Below are 27,921 nucleotides of genomic sequence, written 5' to 3' on the forward strand. Positions count from 1 at the left end.
ATTTCTCCACATCTTCACCAACATTTGTTATTGTCTGTCTTTATGATTATAGTTATCTTCATGCATGTGAGGTGGTTTCTTGTTGTAGTTTTGATTTCTTTAATGACGAATGATGTTGAGCATCCTTTCATGTGCTCGTTGGCCAATTGTATATCTTCTTAGGAGAAATGTCTATTTAAATCTTTGGCCCATTTTTAGTTGGGCTGTTTGTCCTTTTGTCATTGAGTTGTAGGAGTTCTTTATGTATTCTGGATATTAATCCCTTATCAGACATACAATTTGCAGATATTTTCTCCCACTGTCGTTTCACTCTCTTGGTAGCGTCCTTTGATGCCCAAAAGTTTTGCCTCCCTCTTGTAAGGATTCTTGTGTTTGCACATAATAACCCAAGGTAATCTCACTATCTCAAGATCCTTAATTTAATCACATCTGCAAAGTCTGTCCCTTTTGCCGCGTAAGGTAATGTATTCACAGGGTCTGAGGCTAGGAGGTGGACATCTTTGGGGGAGCCAATATTCCGTCTACCACGATTCATTTCAAAATGTCTACAAAGTCGGAAATTGTGAATGTATTTGTGCAAAAAGATGTAAGCAAGCAACTGTGAAAGAAAGCAACCTGCCTGTGTGCAGCTGTCATTTAGGGCTTCTGCCCTGAATCCCCGTTTCACCCTGTGCTGGGTTACTTAACTTCTCTGGGCTACTGAACTTCTCAGTTCATTCTTCAGATGAGACCAATTGTCCTTCCTCTTTTCCTCCTGTGGGTCTTAAGGGTGAGCGATGAGTAGACCCAGTTGGGGCTTTTTTGTCATCTGCATGAACAGAAGTCCTAAATATAAAAGTCACTTTAGGGAACATCAAGAAAACTGGAGCACAGTGAGTGCCTAAATGCAAGCCAACAAATAAGGTTTATGTTTGGATCTGTATCAGAAGGAAAACTAACAGACCTAAGAAGATTAATGAGACCATGTCTCGGAAAACCTTTGAGCTCTTTGGAGGAAAAGTGCTTTGTAAATGCAAGCACTTCTACACCCCTCCTCACCATTTTTTCCCCACGAGCGGCTGCGGTGCTTTTGATTCCTCGTACCTATCACAGCAGCCTGTAATTATTGGAAGTAATAATTGCGCTTGGGTGGAAAGGTGGCAGAGGGCAAAGATACCTTGGTAAGAACATAGGAACAAATGCTGGACTAGCATCAGGGGAGGGCCTGACCCACGAAGTCACAGAATCTGAAAAGACAGCTCTTTTCCTATGTTCCCAAAGCCTTCAAAATAAGTGTATGTACATTAGATAGAGTAATTTCACTAATAGGAATCTAGCCTAAAGAAATGCTCAGAAACACAGGCTGGGATATAAACCAAAGATGTTTGTCATCATTATTTGTAATTGAGAAAGACTGGAAACAACCTAAATGTTGCTTCCAACAGTTAGAAATAGGTAAATGACGTCATGAAACACCACGTAGTATTATGCAGCCGTTCAACACGTCGATGAATAATTTTTAACGATGTTAGGAAAGGAGTCTGATCAAGTGTAACAGAAAAAAGCAAGACTGATTTCAATATGAACTGTGTTCTCAGCAACGTAAGGTACTGATAGGTAGGAAAAAGGAAAACAAAACAAGGAATGCACTAAATGTTGCCACCTGTTATTTCTGCTTGGTGGAATTCTGGTTGTGAGTCCAGTGACCCAGGGAGGCTGGGTTCTTTTGCTTACTGGGTTGCCGTTTCCTGGGGATGAGGCTAACATGTTGGGCTGTTTTTTGATATTTGCGTTGCTTTGAGGAAGGATCAGAGAACTGAAGTATTAAAACAAAATTTAGGAGAAAACCATAGCTAACGAGTGCTGAGATTTACTGCTATAGGTGTTGTTTTTGAAATTTCCTTTAAAGGTGGTGAGAATGGAAATGAAGATAACAAAACATAGTTTCTCTGCCTCCTTGCTATAAATTTAGCTATTTCCAATAAGTTAAACAAAACATCTTCTTTTTTTTTTTTAATTGGGTTGAACTATTTTTTTTAAAATTTCATTTATTTATTTTTGCTGTGTTGGGTCTTCGTTTCTGTGCGAGGGCTTTCTCTAGTTGTGGCAAGCGGGGGCCACTCTTCATCGCGGTGCGCGGGCCTCTCACTATCGCGGCCTCTCTTGTGGAGGAGCACAGGCTCCAGATGCGCAGGCTCAGTAGTTGTGGCTCTCGGGCCTAGTTGCTCCGTGGCATGTGGGATCCTCCCAGACCAGGGCTCGAACCTGTGTCCCCTGCATTAGCAGGCAGATTCTCAACCACTGCGCCACCAGGGAAGCCCCGTAAACAAAACATCTTTGATGGGCCTTGTGCTAACGCTGTATTCAGCAGAACCTCCTCGGTCATTTCCATACTGTATGGGCTGAATTGTGTCCCCCCGCTCCTCCAAATTCATGTATTGAAGCCCTAACCCCCAAAATTTCAGAATGTGACTGTATTTGGAGATAGGGCCTTTAAAGAGGTAATTTAGGCAAAATTAGGAAATATGGATGGGCCCTAATCCAATACAACTGGTGTCCTTATAAGAAGAGGAGATTAAGACTCAGACACCTATAGATTGAATGTTTGTGTCCCCCCAAAATTCATATGCTAAATCCTAGCCCCCAGTGAGATGGTATTTGGAGGTGGGGTCTTTGGGGGTGATTAGGTCATGAGGGTGGAGCCCTCATGAATGGATTAGTGCCCTTATAAAAGAGACCCCAGAGAGCTCCATCACCCCTTCTACCATGTGAGGACACAAGGGAAATGGCTGTCTATGAACCAGGAAGTGGGCCACACCAGACACCAAATCTATCCTCATCTTGATCTTGGACTTCCAGCCTCCAGAACTGTGAGCAATGCATTTCTGCTATATACAAACCACCTAGTTTGTGGTATTTTGTTACAGCAGCCCAAACAGACTAAGACAGACTCATACAGATGGAAGATGATGTGAGGACACAGAGAGAAGGCAGCTGTCTACAAGCCAAGGAGAGAGGCCTCTGCAGTAACTGACCCTGCCCACACCTTGAACTTGGACTTCCAGCCTCCAGAACTGTGAGAAAATACATTTCTATTGTTTAAGCCCCTCAGTCTGTGGTATATTGTTATGGCAGCTCTAGCAGATGAATACACATACATATATATTTAAATGTGTTTATGTCAAGTGTTGAGGATCCCAAACACCTCAAGACAGCAATAGTTATGGAGCAGTTAGCGTTAGGAAGATGGGTGTGTGCTGGGGTGGTGCGTGGAGATGAGTATGTGCTTAAAACTTGTATTGGGTTGGCCAAAATTTCATCTTTAACATCTATGGAAAAACCCAAACAAACATTTTGGCCAACCCAATATTTAGTAATGAAGGAAGGAGGTGCTGATTTTTTAAAAACTGGAACTTAAAGTAAGTTGCCCTCCTCAAAGTTGGGACCAGAGAAAGGAACCCTGTTTCATTCTCTTTCTGTTGGTGTGAATGTCACTAGGGCAGGGCCCCCTAACCAGGAGGAGCCTTGGCCGTGCTCACCCAGAACATCTGACCCAGGTCGCATAGCTGAGGTCAGAGTCCTTCCCACCTCAGAAAGGGCCCTGAGGGGCTTCCCTGGTGGCGCAGTGGTTAAGAACCCGCCTGCCAATGCAGGGGACACGGGTTTGAGCCCTGGTCCGGGAAGATCCCACAGGCCGCGGAGCGGCTGGGCCCGTGAGCCACAACTACTGAGCCTGCGCTCTAGAGCCTGCGAGCCACAGCTACTGACTAGAGCCCGTGTTCTGCAACGAGAAGCCACCGCAATGAGAAGCCCACACAATGGGAAGCCCACGCACCGCAACGAAGAGTAGCCCCCACTCGCTGCAACTAGAGAAAGCCCAGGTACGGCAATGAAGACCCAACGCAGCCAAAAATAAATAAACAAAAACAAGTAAATTTAAAAAGGGGGGTGCTGAGAGGTAGGAATACTTCAAAGGCAACGGCGATGGGTCAACTTAAATGCCACCTGGAAGGGGGGTTTAGGAAGCGGGCTGCCTGCTCACTGCTCTGGGGCCGGGGCCTCCCTGCCTCTAAAGGATGCATTCAGATCTGGGGATGCTGCCTCGAGGTCAATCTAAGGTCGCTCACCCTCTCCCAACCGCCCAGGACTTGAGCCAAAACGACACTTCGCATCCTTGTTGTTTGGCCCTTCCTGCTTTCTGTCCACTTCAGTGACCCAGGCCTGCCCAGTGCCGACACTGGCCCCTGGGTTCCTGACAGTCTGGGATGTGTTTCTGAGTGAGGGAATCCCCACGAGTGGTTTGCACCTTCCCTCTGCCAGCCAGCTCTAACTTTGCTTCATGAATAAGAACTTCTGTACACCGTGGTCCAGCCACCGTGTTTTCCCAGCTGCAGGCCTGGAGTTTCCACGGCTTTGGTACTGCTTCTGCTTGAGAGGTTTAATTGATAACATAATGAAGCAACTTAAATACAGCCCAGTAACTGTCTGTCTCCAAAGCCAGGAACTGCACATCTCCTCCCCAAGCCTACCTGTCCTGGGATTGGGGCCCTGACCTGGCCTCCTGGGCTGGCGGAGTCCACACTGTATCCTCCTAAGGACCAGGAAAGGGACCATGGGTGATCCCGGCCTTTTCACATGCAGCAGGAGACCCTCCGGTACGTGTTTCCTGGGCATATCTCTGGTCATAGAACAGTTTCCTCAGAGATGATACAGTGATCGTCCCTGGATGGTTTCTCTTCACTTCTGCAGTGCCAGGCTCCATGCTGGGAAGTGATGTTGGAATATGGTGAAAGGCCAGGACCTAGCTGCTTGTGGGCTGTAAATTCAGCCTTTCATTTTAAAAATGAGTGTTTTATTGTGAAACGTGTATTCTTATAGCTTATGACATAATCTCTGTTGGCAGGTAGTACAGTATGTTAAAAAAAATAAAAATAAAAAATAAAGCTTAGGCTCTGGAACCAGACCGCTTGAGTCTAAATCCTACCCCAGCCAGTTAGAAGCTGTGTGAGCTTAGGTTTGTTCCTTAACATCTCTGGTCACTAGTTTCCATGTTTGTAAAATGGGGTAGAATGTCAGACCTACCTTAAAGACTGTTGTGAAGGGTTATATGAGTTTTAAACAAGGAAAGCACTTAGATCAGTGCTGGGCATAGAGAAAGCATTCAGTAAATAATAATAAGTTCTTTTTTATTGTGGTAAAATGTACATAACATAAAATGTACTATTTTAATCATTTCTAAGTGCACAGTTCAGTGGCACTAAGGGCATTCACATTGTGCAGCCGTCACCACCATCCACCTCCAGAACTCCTTCATCTTGCAAAACTGAAACTGCACCCATTAAGCAGTAACTCCCCATCTCCCTCGTCTCCCAGGCCCTGGTAACCACCATTCGTTCTATGAATTTGACTGTTCTAGGTTCCCCATATAATTGGAATCACACAGTATTGTCCTTTTGTGACTGGTTTCTTTTACTTAGCATCATGACCTCAAGATTCATCCATGTTGTAGCCTGTGTCAGAATTTCCTTCCTTTTTAAGGCTGAATAATATCACTTCTACGTCTACACCACGTTCTGTTTATTCATTCATCTATAAATGGACATATGAGTTGTTTCCACGTTTCCGCTACTGTGAATAATGCTACTGTGAACATGGGGGTACAAATAGCTGTTGGGGTCCCTGCTTTCATGGGGTACATACCCAGAAGTGGAATTGCTGGATTCTGTGGTAATTCTATGCTTAATGGTTTTAGGACCAATCCTACTGTTTTTCACAACAGCTGCACCATCATTCTCATGGTTTTAAACACTATCTACAGGCTGATGAATTCCAGCTTTATATCTATAACTTCATACTTTTCCTGAGCTGTAGGTAGACTACGCAATTGCCCACTTGGTCTTTTCAATTAGATGTTTCACAGGCATCTCGAGATTAAACACGTCCCAAATTGCACTTCTTACCCCACCCTACTCTTCCTCATTTTGGTAAATGACACTCATTAAAAATCTGGCTGCTCAAAATGCAAACCTTTAAGCGGGACCAGCTACATAATTTGCCAGACCTGGTGCTAAATGAAGATGGGGGGAAGCACAGGTCTGTGCCCCAATCCCCAGTGGACCGGCCGCCCTGGGGGATCGCAGCCTCCGTGCTGGGATGTGCCCAGTACCTGGAACCATGGTGGCCGAGAGCCACCCTGAGGTCCCCGCCAACCCTGGGTGGGGACGGCTGTTGGCACTGACTACACCCCCATGAAGCTGGCCGTGAATCCTTCAATGAATCCTTTTTTTAAAAAATATCTTTATTGGAGTATAATCGCTTTACAATGGTGTGTTAGTTTCTGCTTTGTAACAAAGTGAATCAGCTATACATATACATATATCCTCATATCCCCTCCCTCTTGCGTCTCCCTCCCTCCCTCCCTATCCCACCCCTCTAGGTGGACACAAAGCCCCGAGCTGATCTCCCTGTGCTACGTGGGTTGTTGTTTCTTAAAGGTAACTTGGTGATATTTTATTTATTTATTTTTATAAATTTCTTTATTTTATTTATTTATTTTTGGCTGTGTTGGGTCTTCGTTGCTGCATGCGGGCTTTCTCTAGTTGCGGTGAGCAGGGGCTACTCTTCGTTGTGGTGCGCGGGCTTCTCATTGCGGTGGCTTCTCTTGTTGCGGAGCACGGGCTCTAGGCACGCGGGCTCAGTAGTTTTGGCTCGTGGGCTCTAGAGCGCAGGCTCAGTAGTTGGGGCTCATGGGCTTAGTTGCTCCGCAGCATGTGGGATCTTCCCGGACCAGGGCTCGAACCCGTGTCCCCTGCATTGGCAGGCGGATTCTTAACCACTTCGCCACCAGGGAAATCCCTGTGCCACATCTTCTTTATCCATTCATCTGTCAGTGGACACTTAGGTTGGTTCCATGTCCTGGCTATTGTAAATAGAGCTTCAGTGAACATTTTGGTACATGGCTCCTTTTGAATTCTGGTTTTCTCAGGGTATATGCCCAGCAGTGGGATCACTGGGTCATATGGTAACTCTATTTTTAGTTTTTTGAGGAACCTCCATACTGTTCTCCATAGTGGCTGCACCAATTTACATTCCCAACAACAGTGCAGGAGGGTTCCCTTTTCTCCACATTCTCTCCAGCATTTATTATTTTTAATGATGACTATTCTGACCAGTGTGAAGTGATACCTCATTGTAGTTTTGATTTGCGTTTCTCTAATAACTAGCAATATTGAGCATCTTTTCATGTGCCTATTGGCCATCTGTATGTCTTCTTTGGAGAAATGTCTACTTAGGTCTTCTGCCCATTTTTCTTTTTCTTTTTTTTTTTTTTTTTTTTGCGGTACACGGGCCTCTTACTGTTGTGGCCTCTCCCGTTGCAGAGCACGGGCTCCAGACGAACCCGTGTGCCCTGCATCGGCAGGCGGACTCTCAACCACTGCGCCACCAGGGAAGCCCTTCTGCCCATTTTTCGATTGTGTTGTTTGTTTTTTTCTTATTGAGTTGTATGAGCTGTTTGTATATTTTGGAAATTAAGCCCTCATGAATTCACAACACTTTGAAACCCGTGTTTGTTTCTGTGTACTTGTCAGGCCGTTTTCATTTCTTTCCAGTTCTTTCTCTTCTTTCCTTTCTATAGCCTCTACTTTCCCTTTAGGGTCCCCATTTCTGCTCTATTGTCTTTTTTTCCTTCTCTTCCTCTTAGCACAGGTGATAGTTCCCACATTAATTTGATTCAACATCTTTCATAACAGAAACACAGGCCAGTCAAACATGACACAGATAAAGTCTCAGTGAAGTTGAACTAAGCAACAGGATCTCATGGTCAATGTCATTGGACTTCACATAGCAGGAGGGTCTTCCGGACACAGAAGATCCCAGGAATTGCCTGGAACTAGAGAGGACAGCCCTGGGGGGAATCCCAGGGGGCGCTTGCTCGGTCTCTTGTCCTTCCTTCACTCTGAGTGTTGACTTCACTCTTCCCTCTTGTTACAGCCCAGATCCCTGTGCCTTTTGTTCATCTGGTGAGAAACATTATTGCCATCAGTACTTCCATAGACTTTATTGAAGAAACCAGGCAGATTGAGCTAAGATGTCTTTATCCCAAACTCAAACAAACCACTGGGGAAAGGATTCCTTGGCTCAACTTGGGAACGAGACTGTTGAGTGTCTCCAATGTGCCAGGCACCTCTGGGTGATGAGGATACAGTGGAGAACACAACAGACACAATTCTTTTTTTTTTTTAAATTAATTAATTTATTTATTTATTTTTGGCTGCATGGGGTCTTCGTTGCTGCCTGCGGGCTTTCCCTAGTTGCAGCGAGCGGGGGATACTTTTCGTTGCGTTGCGCGGGCTTCTCATTGCGGTGGCTTCTCTTTGTTGCGGAACACGAGCTCTAGGCACGTGGGCTTCAGTAGTTGTGGCATGTGGGCTCAGTAGTTGTGGCTCGTAGTCTCTAGAGCACAGGCTCAGTAGTTGTGGCGCACGGGCTAGTTGCTCCGCGGCATGTGGGATCTTCCCAGATCAGGGTTCGAACCCGTGTCCCCTGCATTGACAGGTGGCTTCTTAACCACTGTGCCACCAGGGAAGTCCCAACAGACACAATTCTGATGTCATGGAACTAACATTCTCTGACACTGCACTTGCCACATGTTTATTACTAAATGCCTATCAACAACCAGGCTCTAACCTTATACCAAGGATACAGTGGGTAAAACACACAAACATAATTGCATATGGTGATAGGTTAATTCATTTAGTCAATAGTCTGCATTTCTATATGAACCTACAGGAGGGGGGACTTGATTTGGTTTGAGAAACTGGGGAAAATTTTTTTTAATGTGATTTAAATGAACCTTATTTTTTTACAACAGTTCGAGATTTGCAGAGAGATCGTGAATGTAGTTCAGAGAGTTCCCATCTATCCCAAACCCGTTTTCTCCCATTATGAACATCCTATATTACTGTAGTGCATTTGTCACCAGTAATGAGCCTATACTGTTACATTATTATTAACAGAAGTCCATACTTTGTTCAGATTTCCTTAGTTTGTACCTGATGTTCTTTTTCGTTCTAGGATCCCACATTGTAATCATCATGTCTACTTAGGCTCCTCTTGGCTGTGACAGTGTCTTGCATTTTTATTGCTTTTGATGACCTTGACAGTTTTGAGGACCGCTAGTTAGGTATATTGTAGGTTGCACCTGTACTGGAGTTTTCCTCATAATTAGACTGGGGTTATGGTTTCTGGGAGGAAGACGACAGAGATAAAGCGCCGTTTCCATCATGTCATATCAAGGGTACATCCTGTCCACATGACATCACTGTTGATGTTGACCTTGACCATCGGGCTGACATAGTTTGCATCAGGTTTCTCCAATGTGAAGGTCTTTCCCTCCCCCTTTACATACTGTAAAGCAGCTGCATTTTAGGGGGGAGGGTTGGTATGCTCCACCTCCTTGAAAATGTGTTTTGTTTTTCATGGCTTTACTGACGTACAGTTTACATGCCACAGAATTCACCCATTTTAAGTGAACAGTTTGACGCGTTTTACTAAATTGATATAGTTGTGCCTGAGGAAAATGGTCTTGGAGCTGACAGCCAAAGGATGAGGAGGATTTAAATAGGCCAAGACGGGGCTTCCCTGGTGGTTCAGTGGTTGGGAGTCCGCCTGCCGATGCAGGGGACACGGGTTCGTGCCCCGGTCCGGGAAGATCCCACGTGCCGCGGAGCGGCTGGGCCCGTGAGCCATGGCCGCTGAGCCTGCGCGTCCGGAGCCTGTGCTCCGCCACGGGAGAGGCTACAACAGTGAGAGGCCCGCGTACCGCAAAAAAAAACACACAAAAACAATAAATAGGCCAAAGCAGGGAAGGACTGTTCTAAGCAGAGGTCACAGCATGCGCTAGCCCCTCAGGGGAGGAACCTGGGGGAGTCCTGAATCACCTAGGAAGCGTAGACTGTGTCACGCTCCTTCCCTGAAAATGCTTCGTAAATATTTTCCCCAGAACACTTAAAAGTCAACAGCGTTTTATTGCCTGAGTGTGTAAATTCCAGTTCTGTGAAACACGTGTCTGTCTAGAACAACTCCATCCCTGTTGGTTTATCCAAGGTTTTACTGTAACGATGAGTAAATATTAGGATAGTAAAATTCAGAATGGTCCCTGTGCCTACTCTTAAATCTCCCAGTTGCTGGATACCTACTGACGTCTTAGGATCCACAACCAGAGACCAAGGCAAGTGGTATTTAAAATGTGCACAGGGTTACTGAGAAGCTGGGGTAACCAGTTATGAAGCCAAGCGCCCTAAGATGGGGAGGAAAGGAAGAAAAATATAGACTTGAAAACGTTAGTGGGATAAGGTGGATTTGGAGCACTCATGTTGGAAGGAAGGAAGATATACAGGGAAATGCAGAGATTATTAGGGATATGTTGAGACTGACCAGGCGCCCAATTTTCCTCCTCATTAGTTATGCATAGCTCCCATCGCCAGGGTTAGGGTCCTGCTGAGGCAGACCTTTCTCGTTAATGACCCAGTGGAATAAAAGGTTCAGGGGAGCCCCCAGGTGTCCCCGGAGGGAGGGATTGGGTCTGCCCAGTGCTTAAGTTTGTTCTGCAGTTTAATACAACAGTGGCCTAAAAGCAGAGGAGCCCAGTTAGGGCCAAGCAGCAAAGTGCGCCAATGTTGAGAGGGTGGTGGGAAGAAACACTGACAACTGAAAAAATTAAAAGCAGAAGGTACTTGTCAGAGAATTCAGCCAAGTGAGGACAAAGGACAGCGCCCAAACATGAAAAGTTGGGTGTTTACAGGTGTACTTTGGAATGTTGCGAGTTTGGTTCCAGAACCCTGCAATAAAGCGAATATCAATAGATTGAGTTGCACACAGTTTTTGGTTTCCCAGTGCATGCAAAAGTTATGTTCACACGCTACTGTAGTCTGTTAAGTGTGCTATAGCATTGTGTCTAAAAAAATACTGTACGTACCTTAATGAAAAAACACTCTCTTGCTAAAAGTTACTAACCATCATCTGAGCCTTCAGCAAGCTGTGGTAGTAACATCACAGATCACGGATCACAGATCAGCATGACAAATATAATAATAATGAAAAAGTTTGAAATTTGCAAGAATCGCCAAAATGTGACTCAGAGACACAGAGCGAGCAAACGCTGTTGGGAAAATGGCAGCGATAGACTTGCTCGATGCAGGGTTGCCACAGACCTTCAGTTTGTAAAGAATGCAGTATCTGCAAAGCACAGTGAAGTGAAGCACAATAAAAGGAGGTCTGCCTGTACACAAACATCCAAAAGAAAAAGAATATTGAAGAAGGATTCATCGGTAAATGTTTGGTCATTAAAACCAGAAATCACTTTAGGCGTTTCAAACAGAGAGGGATTTAATATAGGGAATTGAGTCATAAAACTGGTGGAAGGGCTGGGAGAGCAAAAAGGCAGAAGGTGGTATTACCCAGGGGTCAGAAATGCAGGGAGCTGGGGACACATTCCAGGCAGTTAATTCTGGATGATGAAAGCTGTTTATCACCCAGTGTTCTAAGAACAGCTCTGTAGCTTTTCTGATCTTTGTGCCGCCCTTAGGTATGGGTTAGATTATAATCCCAAGACTTAATTTTTTTTTCACATCTTTATTGGAGTATAATTGCTTTACAATGTTGTGTTAGTTTCTGCTGTACAGCAAAGTGAATCAGCTATATGTATACATATATCCTTATGTGCCCTCCCTCTTGAGCCTCCCTCCCACCCTCTCTTTCCCACCCCTCTAGGTCGTCACAAAGCACCGAGCTGATCTCCCTGTGCTATGCAGCAGCTTCCCACTAGCCATCCATTTTACATTTGGTAGTGTATATATGTTAGTGCCACTCTCTCACTTCATCCCAGCTTCTCCTTCCCCACTGTGTCCTCAAGCCCGTTCTCTATGTCTGCGTCTTTATTCCTGCCCTGCCACTAGGTTCATCAGTACCATCTTTTTTAGATTCCATATATATGTGTTAGCATACGGTATTTGTTTTTCTCTTTCTGACTTTACTCTGTATGACAGACTCTAGGTCCATCCACCTCATTACAAATAACTCAATTTCATTCCTTTTTATGGCTGAGTAATATTCCATTGTATATATGTGCCACATCTTCTTTATCCATTCATCTGTCGATGGACATTTAGGTTGCTTCCATGTCCTGGCCATTGTAAATAGAGCTGCAATGAGCATTGTGGTACATGTATCTTTCTGAATTATGGTTTTCTCAGTGTATATGCCCAGTAGTGGGATTCCAAGGCTTAATTTTATGGCCTATATGACATGCAGAGCCCTGTAGGGGCTCAAGGCCACGGCAGTGATCTTGTAGTAATGGACAGACTGTGAAAGCTTGTCCATGGCGTCCTAAACTTTGGCAAGCAGGCCATTCATACGGCTGGGCTCCCCTGGTTTTGCCTTCCTCTGATTCAGCCCAGGGTTTGTTTGCTCTGCGTGATGGGCTGACATTTATGTAAATCAAGGGATGGTATGTGTGCCTTTTCCTCCTGAGTGTGTTCCAGGGGGAGGAGGGCATCTGTGCTCCAGGTGTGAGTTTGATGTACCTAATAGCCTGATCTTATGGCAGGGTTGGTGAACATTTTTGTGGACAGTCAGGGTTCTGTGAGTTTTTGAAGGAAGCAGTTTGGGAGGAGCTCAATGGTGACTTTGCAGAAAGATGGAGCGAGGGGGCTGTTTTGGTTTCTAGAACGCTGTGATGGTCTCTCTCAGGGGCCGGCATACTGCGGCTCCTTCCTCAGGCTCCTCCTTCGTCCTCCCGCCACCCCGTGTTGTTCCTTCCTCCTTTGCTCTCTTGGGTCAGTCCTCCCTGCGTGTGGTAGGAACAGGGATCCCAGACGTTCCCCAGCTGATCTTCTCATTGACAATAGCCCTGTTGACAGAGGCTGTGGTACCAAGTGACAGGTCTTCCTGTTCTGAGGCCTGCTTGCTACTCTAGAGCAGGTTGATGGGTCAGTTTCCACAGACTGACACGTGTCTCTTCTTTGGTATTTACTCTTCACTTAAGTGGGAAGATTCTGTATCAAAAACCAAATGTTTCCACTGAATTCTATCCCTAAGAGCTTTCCAATCTCCCTAAAGTAGGGTCAAGTTCGCCAACCTAAGTTTGTCCTGAGCTTGGCTGGGTATCCCACTTGTTCTCCCCCCAGTAAGCACTGGGCTGTTCTAATCAAATTCCTCAGTAGGACTCTCCCCCCAACCCCATCCTCTCTGTCGCCACATATAGCTCCCTCCTTCACACTCTGCCACTGATAAAAGCTGTCTCAGCAGGGAGGGTCTTACTACAATGGTCTCCCAGCATCTCCTAATCCCACCCTGCCCAGGGAAGGGGACATTCTGGGCAGCTTCTTAAGGAATATGATCAGAAAGGCTGCGATTACCTCTCCTGCATATGATCCCCAGGAATGCCCAGACTCAAGAGTCCAGCCAAGCTGATCAAAGGGACACAATTTCTCCCATGCACTGTGATTGGCGGTTTGCAAAGCATTTACTTTTTTTTTGCGGTCCGCGGGCCTCTCACTGCTGTGGCCTCTCCGGTTGCGGAGCACAGTCTCCGGACGCGCAGGCTCAGCGGCCATGGCTCACGGGCCCAGCCGCTCCGCGGCATGTGGGATCTTCCCGGACCGGGGCACGAACCCGTGTCCCCTGCATCGGCAGGCGGACTCTCAACCACTGCGCCACCAGGGAAGCCCCTTTAAGCCATTTTGAGTTTATTTTTGTGCATGGTGTGAGGGGACTGTTCCAACTTTATTGATTTACATGCAGCTGTCCAGCTTCCCCAACACTACTTGCTGAAGTGACTGTGTTTTTTCCACTGTATATTCTTGCTGAAGGGCAAGCTTTAGCACAGCAGGGCCACACATCATCCTCCTGAATGCTCCTCACAGCATTAGGAGTGTTCAGAAACGTACACAATGGCCCAACATGGGGAGGATGGGGCGTGTGATTCAGACTTCTCTCTTCTTTAGGGAGAACAGGCATTAGCAGGTGGGCTGTCTTGATGTCCAGGGCCTTGAAGAGAAGCCTCAACCTGAATGCAGACCCCTGAGCGGCAGGAGACAGGACTGGGGGGAGGAACCTTCCTGGGACCTTCAGGCCTTGAGAGGTTGGGGCAGTGCCTAGCCTAGCAGGGAACCACAGTTAGACTTGGAGAAAGAAGTGTGTGCCACGTGGTTGTGAGAGGACACACATACCCGTGAGATCCCCCCATGAGATGTCCCAGAAATGATGACAGAGGCTTTTGGGGTGGCCGGGGAGTCCTACAATGGTAGACAGGGTCGGAGCTAGAGAACTACTTCATATAATTTTACTGTGTAATGTCTTGTTTGGGGTCTGTCCTGGGCCAACAAGCAGCGCTCCGACCCTCCTACTGAGTGAATGCCCAGAGGTGGAATGGCTTGAGGCCACCAATGAGAGAAGCAGCCACAGGTGGCCTCAGGGCTTGGAAAGCTCACCGCGTGAGCACCCGTGCTTGGCTTGGCTCACGAGAAGGGCATCGTCTCTGCTCAGTAAACCCCAGATTAAGGGCTGATCATCTAAGGTACGCGAGGCAAAGGTGGCAGGCAATCTTTCATCAGGTTTCCCGGGCTAGGGCCATGCCTGGTTCACCTTTTTATTACCTTCTCACCTCTCATTGGTGCCTAATCTATGTTATCTGTAGATTCTGACTGAATCGGATGACAAGCCAGAGCTCCTTCTTGGCCACACTCTACCACCCTCTCTCATCCCTCATCTTTAGCCCTCCGGAGCGCTCCCGGGGGAACCCTAGTAGGTTCCACCTAATGGATCCAGAGTGAGAGCCAGAGAAGTGAGGGATATAGTTTGCATGGAGGCAAAAACAGAAGGAATGGAGGGAGTGTGCTCAGTGAATGCCGGGAAATGGGGGAGGGGGCTGGTCACCTAATTACCAGCTGGATTACAGCTCCCGCTGTCTCCCTGCTAATCCCCGTGGCTCCCTCTGTATCCCTGGCTGCGCACGTCTGCCCTGTGAACGGCACCACAGGGTCAAAGTAGCGTAACTGAGGTCAGAAGGAGGAGGCAAAACATCCCATGAGCACTGTCACCTCCAGGGCCGACACTGGCAAGTCTCCTGAGCTCTGCATCTGGATGTGATATTAGGAGGCCAGCGAGGGCGTGGCGGGTAGCAGGAAGGTGAGGGCTTGCGGTGTTTACCATCCTTGTTTGAGCACAAGAAGATTCTGGAGGCTGGGCACTTTGAGGAGGTCTTCAGTGACCCAGAGGCAGCGCTCAGTCTCCAGAATGCGGCGTGACACCCACATTTGGGGGTCTCTGTCCTCTTGACAGAGCTGGCTTCCCACAGAGCCCCGTGCTCAGAAGGGCCCTGCACATGGCTAATGCTCTGCTGCTGCCATCTTATTTAATCACTTTTCTACCGTGGCAAAGTATATATGTCCCAGTGTTGTACGATAATTAGAAATAAAACACACCCACACACTTCATAAAATTTGTCATTTTAAAGTATACTATTGGGACTTCCCTGGCAGTCCAGTGGTTAAGAATCCGCCTGCCAATGCAGGGGACGTGGGTTCGAGCCCTGGTCAGGGAAGATCCCACATGCCGCGGAGCAGCTAAGCCCATGCGCCACAACTACTGAGCCTGCACTCTAGAGCCCACAAACCACAACTACTGAGCCTGTGTGCCACAACTACTGAAGCCTGCACACCTAGAGCCCGTGAGCCACAACTACTGAGCCCACGTGCCGCAACTACTGAAGCCCATGCATTCTAGGGCCAGCATGCCATAACCACTGAGCCTGCGTACTGCAACTACTGGAGCCTATGCGCCTAGAACCTGTGCTCCGCAACAAGAGAAGCCCCTGCGATGAGAAGCCCGCGCACTGCCACAGAGAGTAGCCCCGGCTCACTGCAACTAGAGAAAGCCCACGTGCAACAATGAAGACTGAGCACAGCCAAAACTAAATAAAATAAATAAATAAATAAAAATTTAAAAAGTATACTATTGAGTGATATTAATTACAGTCACAGTTTAGTACAACCATCACCACTATCTATTTCCAAACCTTTTTCCTTACTCCAAATAGAAAATCTAAACCCATTAAGCGATCACTCTCCCTTTCCCTCTCCCTTCAGCCCCTGATAACCTCTAAGGCATTTTCTGTCTCTATGAATGTGACTATTCTGGGTATTTCATGTAAGTGGAATCATACAATATTTATCCTTTTACGTTAAGGTTATTTCTTGGGACTTCCCTGGTGGCGCAGTGGTTAAGAATCCGCCTGCCAGTGCAGGGGACACGGGTTCGAGCCCTGGTCTGGGAAGATCCCACGTGCCGCGGAGCAACTAAGCCCGTGCACCACAACTACTGAGCCTGCACTCTGGAGCCCGCGAGTCACAACTACTGAGCCCACATGCCACAACAACTACGGAAGCCCACGTGCCTAGAGCCCGTGTGCTCCGCAACAAGAGAAGCCACTGCAATGAGAAGCCTGTGCGCCACAACGAAGAGCGGCCCCCGCTTACTGCATTTTCGTTTTGCACTGGGCTCTGTAAGTTATTTCAGGGCTATTGTCAGATACTGAAGTCTAAGGCATACTTGAATCACCTCTCCCTTGGACGGTTTAGCACGTGTCACCCCTATTTAACCAGAAATTAGCCACCACACCTACCCTAGAGCCCACTTAGGTTTGCTGCACTCCTGTGGGCAAACATGGTTTTGACTTCTCGGTATATGTCACAGTGCAGAAGGAGAGTGGTTTACTCAAGGTCACTGGCTCAAGGAAAGCATCCATGTCCACAGAGCTTACTTACGTCTGCGTTAATGTGACCTGTACCACGCAGTCTTCAACAACATGACTTGATTCCGCTGTCTTTACCAATGTGGTGTGAGCATTGTGGAAACGCTTGCCCAGGAAGATAAAAGCTGCAAATAATTTTATTATTTTAGGAACTTCCCCCAAACCCACTTAAAACTGCTTAGCCTTTCAATAGATAACATCGAATGACTGTTAACACACCTTGCTGTTTCCACAATCCTGAACTATTACATCAGGAGACTTAACACCGTCCTTATGATTCCCACACTGAAAGACCCACCTTCGACCAGCTGAATATCCTGACTTCACCGGCCTGACTCAGAGACGCCGTCAAGACTGCCAAGTAGTGACCTCTCTTACTGCCGGGAGCTTTGCTTTATCAACAGGCTGTCTTGGTGGTATTTTATGGGAGCCTGTATTCAGTAAGCTACAATTGTACTTTCTGCACAGTGCAGTTGTTCCAACCCTATTTGATCCAATGTACACCCACCCATCCCTCTATTCGTTGACTTATTCACTTATTCAACACATGTTTATTGAGTGCCTACTATATGTTAGGGACCCTTAGACACTAGCTCCATGATGACTGAGACAGATGTGGCCCTTGTTTTTGCAGAGCTCACCCTCTGCTTCATCCTTCTGTCATGTTCTTGCTGCTAGAGAAAGAGGAGATTAAGAGCCACTTTCAACTTGAATTTACTTAAAAATGGAGTTTTCTGCAGCAAACAAGTTGGATCTCTGCTTTTAAAATCTGAATCTCTGGACTTCATTGGGGAGGATGAAGATACATACTCTCTTATGTTCAGTACCTGAGGGCCTGCGAATTTAACCAGCAAAAGACAGATTAACAGGAGAAAAAGAAGATGAATTTGATTAATATTTTACATGCACAGAGTTCACAGAAAAAAGTGAAACTCAAAGAGGAGGCTCAATTTGGGCATTTATATCTCATCTTCTTCAACAAAGGAAAGGAGGTTTAGGCTTCTAGAGACAATACATTGTGGAGAAGTGACTAGGAAATATAAGGAGGAAACTAATGGAAGATAATGGTTTTTGTTTGTTTTGTTTTTAAAAAATTTTTGGGCATCCCGAGGGGCTTGTGGGATCTTAGTTCCCTGACCATAGATCGAACCCATGACCCCTGCAGTGGAAGCGTGGAGCCCTAACCACTGGACCGCCAGGGAATTCTTGTGGGTTATTTGAATAAGGTCTGTTTCTGCAGATTCATCTCAGTGACAACTCTGTCTTGGTGATAAGAGTCTCTCTCCTCTTTCTAGTACACGAGAGGGGGAAGCCTTCACCAAGGGAATTTTATGCCCTGCTTTTAGGCAGAAAAGGGGAGGAAGAACTCATCCTGTGTCTTGTTCATTCTCACTTGCCTTCAGTTTAAAGTAATCCTTACGCCACAGTGGCATATTTGGGGATGGTACATCCTGGTCCCTTCAACTTGATCTTTAGAAGGCCAGGCGGCAAGATGGTCTTAGGATGAGTTTGTCACTCCCAATGATTACCTACCTCGTCAGGCCTGTGTTTCCTTACCTCTAAGGTGAGTCTTGTATCCTGGTGCCACCCTGTGCAGCCAGTGCAGGGACAGAGCCCAGGGCTGGGAAACCATAAGGTGGCCCGAGTCCCCCAGCACAGCCCTTTCAAACCCAGCTCCCAGTTGGTGAAATGACCCAGCGGCCCATCCCAGGGGAACCCCCAGAGGGATGTTTCCAGGATATGTGATCAGCCTGGTAAGGAAGGGGCCCTATTAGAAGGTATGACGGACCAAACCGGTTTTTAAAGCAGCCCCAGCCACTTGGGGGTGGGGAGTGGGCTGTTATGTGTCTAGATGAACGCGAATCCGGACGCTCGAACCGTTCTCTCGATGTTTGGTTTGCTTTTAACTTGAGATGGGCTTTCACTTTTCTTCCCTTTTTATCTTTTCTGCAGCCGGTGCTCGAGATGCTCCAGCCCAGCCTGTTTATCTTGTGAGCTGCGGCAGCTCTGTCCCCGTGTGATTACATCTTTCCTTGGTAATGGGGTTTTGACTGGCCTTTTGTATAATGCCGAGCCACCATGGGACTGGAATATTCTCCCCTTATTTTTATCGGGCGCTTTTATTTCCTGAGCTGTTTTGTGAAGTGTGCCTGTTTCTGGTTTTGCTCCTGGTCAGGAAAGGGGCCCAGGATTCAGGGAGAAGATCAGATGCCCTGGTGTGTGAACTGGTCTTTCAAAGAAGGAAGCAGGAGTTGATCACCTGCTGAAGCTCAGGGCCAATGCAGAGCTGCCTCCCAAGAGGCCAATCAATTTCAATTAAGGAGATTAAAAGCCCCGAGCGCAGGGAGGGCTGGTCACGGGCTTCTGAATGCCTTGCTTCTCCAGCAGCCTGAGAGCAGGCCATGGGCCCCAGAAGCGCTGGACGGTGTCCTATGGGCCAGTGTCAAGATGGCAGTGAGGGGTCAAATGCAAAAGGAGAAGCTGGCTGAAGGGGCTCGTGATTCTTCAGGGGCCCTAGTGGCATTTGGGGCAGGACGGACCTGTCAGTGTCCTCAGCCCCATCAAGTATCCAGTGTCCCTAGTCACTGAGCTGTCCCAACTCAACCCAGCCCAATCCCCACCCCCGCTTCCTGGTGGGACCACCCTGGGCTCCCGGCAGCTGCCTCTGATCTGCTGTGTAGGTGAAGGGCAGGCCTTCTGCGGCTTCCGGGTGGAGAGCTGGTTCTCCTCGTCTGGACCCTCCTTCTCCACTGGGCATCCCAGAGGCTCTGTGTCTGCTACCTTTCCGAGCTGCTCGGGCATCCTAGAGGCCACACCCCCGAGGGGTAAGGGCAGAGGCCAGAGTGGGACGTCTGGTGGAGGAGAGGGGCTTTGGCATCACACAGACCCAGGGCTGAGCCCGCCTCTGCCCCTTACTGGCTCTGCGTTGGCCCTGAGTCAGCACGTGACCAGCCTGTGCTTTTTTTTTTTAAAAACCAGTGGACACCCCAGGGCATCCAATCTGTGCCCAGGCAACCAAGTGAGCCTCACTTTCCATGTTTATAAAAGGGAGCTCTCCACCCCGGGCTCACAGGAAGAACGGCCTGTACCTACAGTGTCTGATGTCCCCAAGCCCCCTCTGATTGTGGTGGCCCAGGGTAGACAGGGGACCGGAGGCAAAAATTACACTCAGCTCCCCAGACCTGGAGATTTTTGTTCAGAAGCCAATAAATCAACAGCATCGCGAGGATTCGATGCACGTGCTTTGTACGCTGTAAGCGCTAGGTAGGGGTCGAAGGGCGGGGGCGGGAGAACTGGGGCCGTGGGAAGAGAGTGCACAGGATGCAGGGGAGGAAGGAGGAAGGAACCTCCAGGAGGGGGAGCGGCCTGAGGCTGATGGGAACCACGGTGTCTGTTAGGCAGGAAAGAGAAGCCAGGTCCAGCTTCGCGGGCAGCAGCAACTACAGAGACAAGCACAGACTTTGCTGGGAAGCCCAGGAGGCTGAAGCCGCCGTCCCCCCGGCCCTCGGGGGTGAGGTTCCCTCGAAGGACTGGCTGTTCGTCCGGGGGGGTCTCTTCCTTCTATCGGCTGCTTACCCTTCTGGCTACTTTCCTATTAACAAGACAGCCTGGGGAAGGAAGGGGGCGGGGAGGGAGGCTCATTTCAGGCCATTTGGCTTCTTGTTTAATCTAAAGGACAGGATGGCCACTGTAGAAAGTGACCTTATCAAGAAGGATGGGGTCACAGAGCTCCAAACCCTTGTGGGGAACCAGGTACAGGGCGGGTCACAGACTTACCCAAGGTCACCCTCGTTAACAGCAGGGCCAGTCTCCTGCTGTCCTGCTACACCCCCCAGCCTCCCGGGCCTGCTTTCATCCCTGACCTACTTCTCCCAGGATAATTGAGAAATGAGTGATGGGAGCTGCAGGCTTCTGCTTGCTGTCGAGAGCTGGGTGGCTGTTCATAAACTTTTAAAGCATCTGGACCTTTCTCTAAAACAACAACAAAATCAGTCTCAGGCACGTTGCGTTATATAAAAATGGTCTTATTCTTGATACAAATTTATTTCACAAATGCAGAGAAGTGGAACGTACCATTTGTACCGAAGAGGAGGAAATGATTGCTATAAGGAGATTTAAGGTTGCTAAGAATGGGGTAGGAGAGTTTCCAAAAGGAATCCCACCTCGAGGTGGGACTGGCTTTGTGGGAGGGATGGGATTATGACCCCCAGCCCTTCCTTCCTGAGATGGAGACCTGAGGGATGGCACGAGGGCAGGTTGTGGCCCCCAAGTTAGGCAGTAGGAAGGGGATGGCGTGTGATGTGTCCTAGGACCTGCCTTCAAACCCAGCACCTTGTAGGGACAGGTTTGTGTCCTGGGGAACTGGCTTTGTCATGTCATGTCATGGGAACCCTGCCAATTTTGTTAAGGACCCAAGGGGGGAAATGCTGCCAGTAAAGGAAGCGCCAGACGGCAGGAGGCTCAGCCTCAGCAACAGGGCCTTGGGTTGTCAGTAGCAGAGCCAGAGTCTTTGTCCGTTCGGGTTGCTATAGTAAAATACCACAGACTGGGGGGTTAAACAGCACACATTTATTTCTCACACTTATGGAGGCTGGAAGTCTGAGATCAAGGTGCCAGCAGACTTGGTTCCTGGTAAGGCCTCTCCTCCTGGCTTGCAGACGGCCACCTTCTCGCTGTGTCCTCACAGGGCGGAGAGAGAACACTCTGGTGTCTCTTCCTCTTAAAAGGGCACCAATCCCATCATGGGGGCCTCACCCTCATGACCTCATCTAAACCTAATTTCCGCCCAGAGGCCCCACCCCCTTATACCATCATACTGGGGGTCAGGGCTTCAACATGTGGATTTTGGGGGGGACACAGACATTCAGCCCATAACACCTGGGCTCCATGCCTCCCCATCATCTCTTTGTCTCCCTATTCATTTATGCTGGCCTCTGAGCAGTGCTTCTCAAGGTGTCCATGGTAAGGAACCAGTTTTTTTTTTTTTTTTCTTTTGGCCGCCCCCCTCAGTTTTCAGAATCCTACTTCCCCGACCAGGGATTGAACCCAGGGCCATGGCAGTGAAAGTGCCGAGTCCTAACCACTGGACCGCCAGGGAAGTCCCAAGGACCAGTTTCGTTATTTGCAATGAAGTATGATGTGTGCTGAGAAAAATGAGATGATTGTATGAAATACAAGCTCATTTTCTTTTTTATGATTGGGTTCCATGCCCTAGCATTGCTGTTGAATTGGCATGAATGCCCCTGAATGCTCCTGCTTGCTTTCTGTCTCCATCTCATTCTGGAGCAGGGACCGAACGAACCTTTGAGGGCCTCCTGCTGCAGACCACCCTTTCAGTGGCGCTGTTTAGAGCTCCATAGAAAGTACGCCATCAGCCATGGAGAGGTGTTATCTGAAGCTTCCAGAGACAAAATGTCATGAGCCCCAGCTCAGCAAGGTCCTCACTGGGCCTTTTCACCTTTGTTGTCTTGGGATGTGTGGGGTCTGTAAGGAGGATGGTAATCTGGTTGCCTCTCTCTCAATGGCATTCTGAGGTAGCAGAAGCACAGGCCTGAGTCGGAGAGCGGAAGGCAAATCTACCTCCCCCACTTGCGAGCTGTGTGAATTTGGGGTGAGTGATTAACTGGTATGTGCCTCAGTTTCTCCATCTAGCAAATGGAGGTGATGGTAGCTTCCCCTCAGGGAGCTTCCCCTCAGGGAGGTGAAGATTAAGTGAGACGTGCCTGAACTAGGCACGGTGCCCCATCCCTCTCTCTTCCTCCTTCCTCTGAAGAAGGGCCCCAGTGCAGAGGTAGGACTCTGCCCCAGGGGAGAGAGGCGTGCGCTTGACAAGAGCAGAGGGTCGTCTTTCACAAAAATCACAGGATGTCCGAAAAGAGGGTCTGAGTCAGCACAACTGGGAATCCAGACAGGAATGAAGATTTCCCTGGAGAAAATTTCCCCAGCAAGAGCACTGGAGCAAGAAAGGTCGGATGTCAGACCGGTTGACCAGATAGCTCAAATCCTGCATTCAGATTTTCTGGGGGATGATGCTCTGACCAGAGAGGAGACTGACCTCCATGGTATCTAACATAAATACGATGTCTGTGAGCACTGTGGTTTCTGGGTTTCGCTCAGTAAGCCTCAAAAGCACGATCTTGGGGCATTGAGATGAATGTCACGAGACCCGGGGCCTGACGCTCATCAGCAGCAGAGTGGCAGCAGAGGGCCCTGTATTCGTTTGCTCAGGCTGCCGTAACAAAGTCCTGCGGACTAGGCCGTTTAAACAACAGAAATGTCTTGTCTCACATCTGGTGGCTAGAAACCTGAGATCAAGGTGTGGGCAGAGTTGGCTCCTGCTGAGGGCTGTGACAGAAGGGTCTGTTCCAGGCTTCTCTCCTTGGCCTGTGGTTGGCTGTCTTCCCCCTGTGTCTTCACGTCGTCTTCCCGCTGTACGTGTCTTGTGTCCCAATTTCCCCTTCTTATAAGGACACCAGTCATATTGGATTAGGGCCCACCCTAGTCATGTCACTTTAAATTAATTACCTCTTTAAAGGCCCTATCTCCACATACAGTCACATTCTGAGGTCCTGGGGGTGTATGGATGCAACATATGAATTCTGGGGCCAATTCGGCCCGTTAGAGCCCTTGAACCAACTGGGCTCAATTTCACCAGCAGAGAGATAATGGGTGCGCCTGTGGTTTTCCAGATTTCTCCTGATTTTAAGCAGATTAAGGTTCAGCCCAGAATTGTGCATCAACCTGCCACATGCAGCTGAATGTGTGACTTAGGCCATGTCATCTTTCCAGGTTAAAATTTATTTATAAAGCACAGATAATGAAAATAACGTCTATTTATCTCCCTAGGTGTTCTGAGCCTTAAGTTACAGATGCAGGGGTGATGCGTTACAAAACCAAACAAATCAGTCCTTAGGACAGGCGACTCAGGCAAATCGACCATCCCCACCACAACAAAAGAAGCTTTCAAACCCACAAGACAAGACAAGATTGTAATGCCTTCCTAACAGCATTGCTTTATTGACGCAAGGCAAGGAAAACGACATTAAATTCTATTGATTCTCTTTGAGATCTAATAATATGCTTTATTCAGATCTTATTCACATCCCTCTTCTTCCATGGGTCTATCTCAGGAGCTGACATTGGCCAGTTACAAAACAGAATTGGTTCTGCTGTCATTGGAAGTCACAGAGGCGAATGTGTTTTCGAACACAAAATCTACCATGCTTTCTTTGGGAAATAAGGCACAGCTGGAAAAAAAAAATCTCACTTCAAAACAAAATTGAAAGCATGGCTAACTTGAGATTTATTTGATTAGTCTTTCTCTGGGCTAATCAGTTTTAGAACCCATTCCTATTGGCACCAATGCGCCGATAAAATATCCAGCAGGAGAGAAGTATCACATCACTCAGAGAAACAAGGTTGTTCTTTTTTTTTTTTTTTTTTTTCGGCGCCGGGGCCCCTCCAGAGCCGGCAGCCTCAGTGAGGCCGCCCTCCCCTCGGCCTCCGGGGCACTTCCGTGACGGCGGAGGGAAGAGACCCCGAGCTGCGGGAGTTCCAGCTCTGTGGAAACGCGGGCTCCGTTCTGGGCGCAGGGGGTGGGACCCGCTTGTTCATTTTTTAAAAAAGCATTGAATTAATGTTTACACTGCTGAGTCAAGTTATTTATACATATGCTATAGGTTTTGCATCTCCAGAATATGTTTGCATTAACAGTATGATAAATTGTACCTGACTTACTTGTGAAAAATCATCTTGAGAAAGGTTTTTTTTTCCCTGGGAAAATATGGAAATGACACATGGTGTGTACAGCCAGAAACACTCAGCAGAAGGAGAGGCGGGTTTTTAGCTGTCGCAATGGATGGTTAAGAATTTCGGATTTGGGTCAGTGTCATTACGCTCAAGTCACTTCACCTCGAAACCTCATTCTTCATCTCCAGAATAGGTTCCAAACTCAGTGTTTTCTGTAAATATTCAATAGGATAATACACGCACAGAGTTCGACATTAACCCTCCCAGAGGCCAATAAGAATCCAATAAATGCCAACTTCTCTATCATATTCTTACAGAAGAATGCTTGCCTGCTTTACCTTTCGTCTGTGGAAAAATCACAAAAAGGATTAAGTTTGTTGAAAAGAAAGGTGGGTCTTGGGCCCCCTTAGCACACGTTTTCTCCATCCTTTCTAAAAAGTGATGCTAACAAGCGAACAGGTGTTATAGGGAGAAGGTGGAGTAACCAGAACATTCCTACTTTGCTGGTGGGAATGTAAAAGAGTGTAGACCTTTTGGAAAACTCTTTGGTGGTGCCTCAAAAGTTAAACAGATATGGCCCAACAGTTCCACTCCTAGGTATATACTCAGGAGAATTGAAAACATGCATTCATACAAAAACTGGTTCATAAATGTTCACCGCAGGATTATTTGCCGTAGTGGAAAGGTGGAAAGACACAGCTCAAGTGTCTAGCAACTAATGAATGGATAAACAACATATGGGACAGCCGTGCCAGGGAATTTTATTTGGCAACAAGGGACAGTGAGGTACGGACACAAGCTACAACATGGATAAACCCTGAAAACATGATGCTGATGGAAAGAAACCAGTCGCAAAAGGCTACATACAGCATGATTTCATTCATACGGAACATGCAGAATAAACAGCTCTATAGAGATAGAAAGTAATTCGTGGTTGCCTAGGGCTGGGAGGGAGGGCAGGAATGGGGAGCGACCGCTAATGGACACAGGGTTTCTTTTTGGAAGGATGAAAATTTTCTGCAATTAGAGAGTGATGATGGTCATACAACTTTGTGAATATTCTCAGGACGCTGAACTATACCTTCTAAAATGGTGAATTTTATGCTTTATGAATTGTATCTGGAAAAAAAAATCAATGAATGCTTAATGTGGAAAATAAGAAAACAAGGAAACAAAAATTGTCATTGTAGCATCCAGAGATAACCACTGCAAATGCTTTGACGTAGATCCTTCCAGACTGATGCAAATATATACATTTAAAAAATAAAATAAAATGGGATCATACCAAACATACTGTTGAGTGAAAGGTTTTTTTTTTTTGTATTACTGTTACTTTTCCCCTCGATATTAAGAAATTGCCTCTCTAAACGTAGGCGGCATCCACCTCAGAGTCTTCTCAAATGTCTTGCCTTTCCACTTTCCTCGGCCAAGCCGTGCTTCTTCTCTTTCCAAAGCTCTTCTTAGGACTTTTCAAGCGAATCTATTCGCCTTGGATCACCAGAGTGCTTTCAGTTGCTTCCTGTCACAGCTTGACCTGTTACAAGCTATTCATTCATATCCATGATTTCAGTGGAATTGTTCCCTAAACCCATATTTCTACCTTGACCTCTATTCCATACACTAGTCCTGCATCTCCAAATGCCTACTGGAAATTCCCACTTGAACATTCATCACTGACATTATCATAAGACTAAACTCGAACTCATTATATTTTTCAATGCCCCAGCCAGGCACAGCGGAAGATTTGAATTTTGAAGTGGACGTTCATGCCCACACTTGACCTTTCTCATTCAAGTCAAGCTTTTTAGAAGCCGTGGAAACCTACTCTGGCTAACTTAGAAAAGGTAGGTATGGAGGGAGATGGGGTAGCTCACACAATAGGCAGGGGGGAAGGCCGGGGAACCAGTTGGAAAAAGGGCAGGAAAATGGCATTCCGGGGGCTGCACGGCAGTGACCACAGCCAGGTCGGCCCCCGAGCGAGGTCTGGGCCAGTGCCTGCTGCTGGTACAGGCATCCCTGCCGCTGCTGCTGGGTATGCTAATGGTCCCGCGTCACTCTAGCAATTGCTCAGAGTGAAGAGAGCAGTCAGATATGGGACAGTGTAAAGAAAAACAAGTGCCTATCCACTTAGTCCTGGTTTCCTTAAACCAAGAAAAATGGAGATCATTTTCCTAACCACGAGCCCCTCCACAAGTGTGGGTTGTTTCTACTAAGAAGTGAGGTTTTCCTTCCAATCTCTGTTCTGTTCCTGACGGCGTACCTCTCCTCCCCCTCAGGGTTTCCATATCCCCTCATGGCCCCCATATCCCCTCACTGCCTCCTGTTGGCTGAAAAAAATGCACAACATGAGAATGGTGAGTTAAGTTTTATTTGGGGCAAAATGAGAACTATAGCCCGGGAGACAGGATTTCAGACAGCTCTGAGAAACTGCTCCAAAGAGCTGGGGGGGAAGGTCAGTATATATGTGATTTTGGTAAAGGGGGAGTGCATGCGGTCAAGCACATATTTTTTTGTAGAAGGTTTCTGCTAGTCTCGTGAAGGTTACTGCTAGTCATGAGGTGCAGACGTCACCATGAAGGATTTTAGTGCTTTTCTAGATACGAGGAGATGCAAGAATTGGGCTCAGAAAATCTTCACCTGAAAATACCTATCTGAAGATCTGTTCTGCCAGTTTTCTCTAGAGCACAGACTGCCTCATTTCTGATCTTCACCCTGAGCTCCCTTTGGGGGGTGTTGGAGGTCAGCAGCTGCAGCGGCTCATAATTGAATCCTTGTAGAGGTAGATGGCAAGTACCAATTTGTAGGTGACACTCCAGATCCCCTCACGGGCCCCACGTCTAAGCCATGCTTATTATTCCTCCTTCCTCCCACCTGTCCCTTCCCATCATCATTGGCCCATAGCATTCAGCTGCAACAATGGAAACCGCTCATCCCCAAGCTTGGTGATACATTGGACTCACCTGGGGCAGTATTTCTGCTTCAGAGTTGCTGTGAGATCTCCCAAGCCATATTCTCAACAAGCTACTGAGGAGATCACAGCGGGAACAGACCCACCAACCCACCAACTGAAATCTACAAACTGAGTTTGTTACATGGAGCATTAGTCCTCTGAAAAAGGGTTCTATATTGAAATGTCTGTAAAACGCAGCCTCCAGAGATTTACAATCGAAGAGGTCCTGCAGGTGAGATACCTGTGAAACTGTCCAATCCAGAATGTCTAAGACCTATGAGCTTGTGAGAGCTTCAGAGGTGTCTCTTGTTATGCTAATGAGGTAACTTTTGGAAGCACCTGAGGATGGGGGGGGCTGCTTGCCACACAGCCAACCCTGTGATTGGAGGGTTGCACCTTTGAGTCCCACCCCTGCACCCAGTGGAGAGGG

At 47.5% G+C, this 27,921-nt stretch overlaps 1 long non-coding RNA gene across 2 annotated transcripts in view; it reads left to right on the forward strand.

Annotated features, from left to right (window-relative positions):
• The window catches only part of LOC113628356 (uncharacterized), a 54,373-nt gene extending 27,659 nt beyond the window's left edge, over window positions 1-26,714 (forward strand). The window contains exons 3-4 of one of the 2 annotated variants that reach the window (XR_003436017.1): window positions 18,746-18,828; window positions 23,639-26,714. This is a non-coding gene — a long non-coding RNA (uncharacterized LOC113628356). Of the gene's footprint in view, window positions 1-18,745 lie in introns of both variants that reach the window. The other variant, XR_003436016.1, reaches the window with a different exon arrangement.
• Window positions 26,715-27,921: the final 1,207 nt, after the last annotated feature.

The sequence above is a fragment of the Aethalodelphis obliquidens genome, unplaced genomic scaffold (genome assembly GCF_003676395.1).
Source record: "Aethalodelphis obliquidens isolate GAN/ISIS:26980383/991018 unplaced genomic scaffold, ASM367639v1 scaffold23, whole genome shotgun sequence".
NCBI classification, from domain to species: domain Eukaryota; kingdom Metazoa; phylum Chordata; class Mammalia; order Artiodactyla; family Delphinidae; genus Aethalodelphis; species Aethalodelphis obliquidens.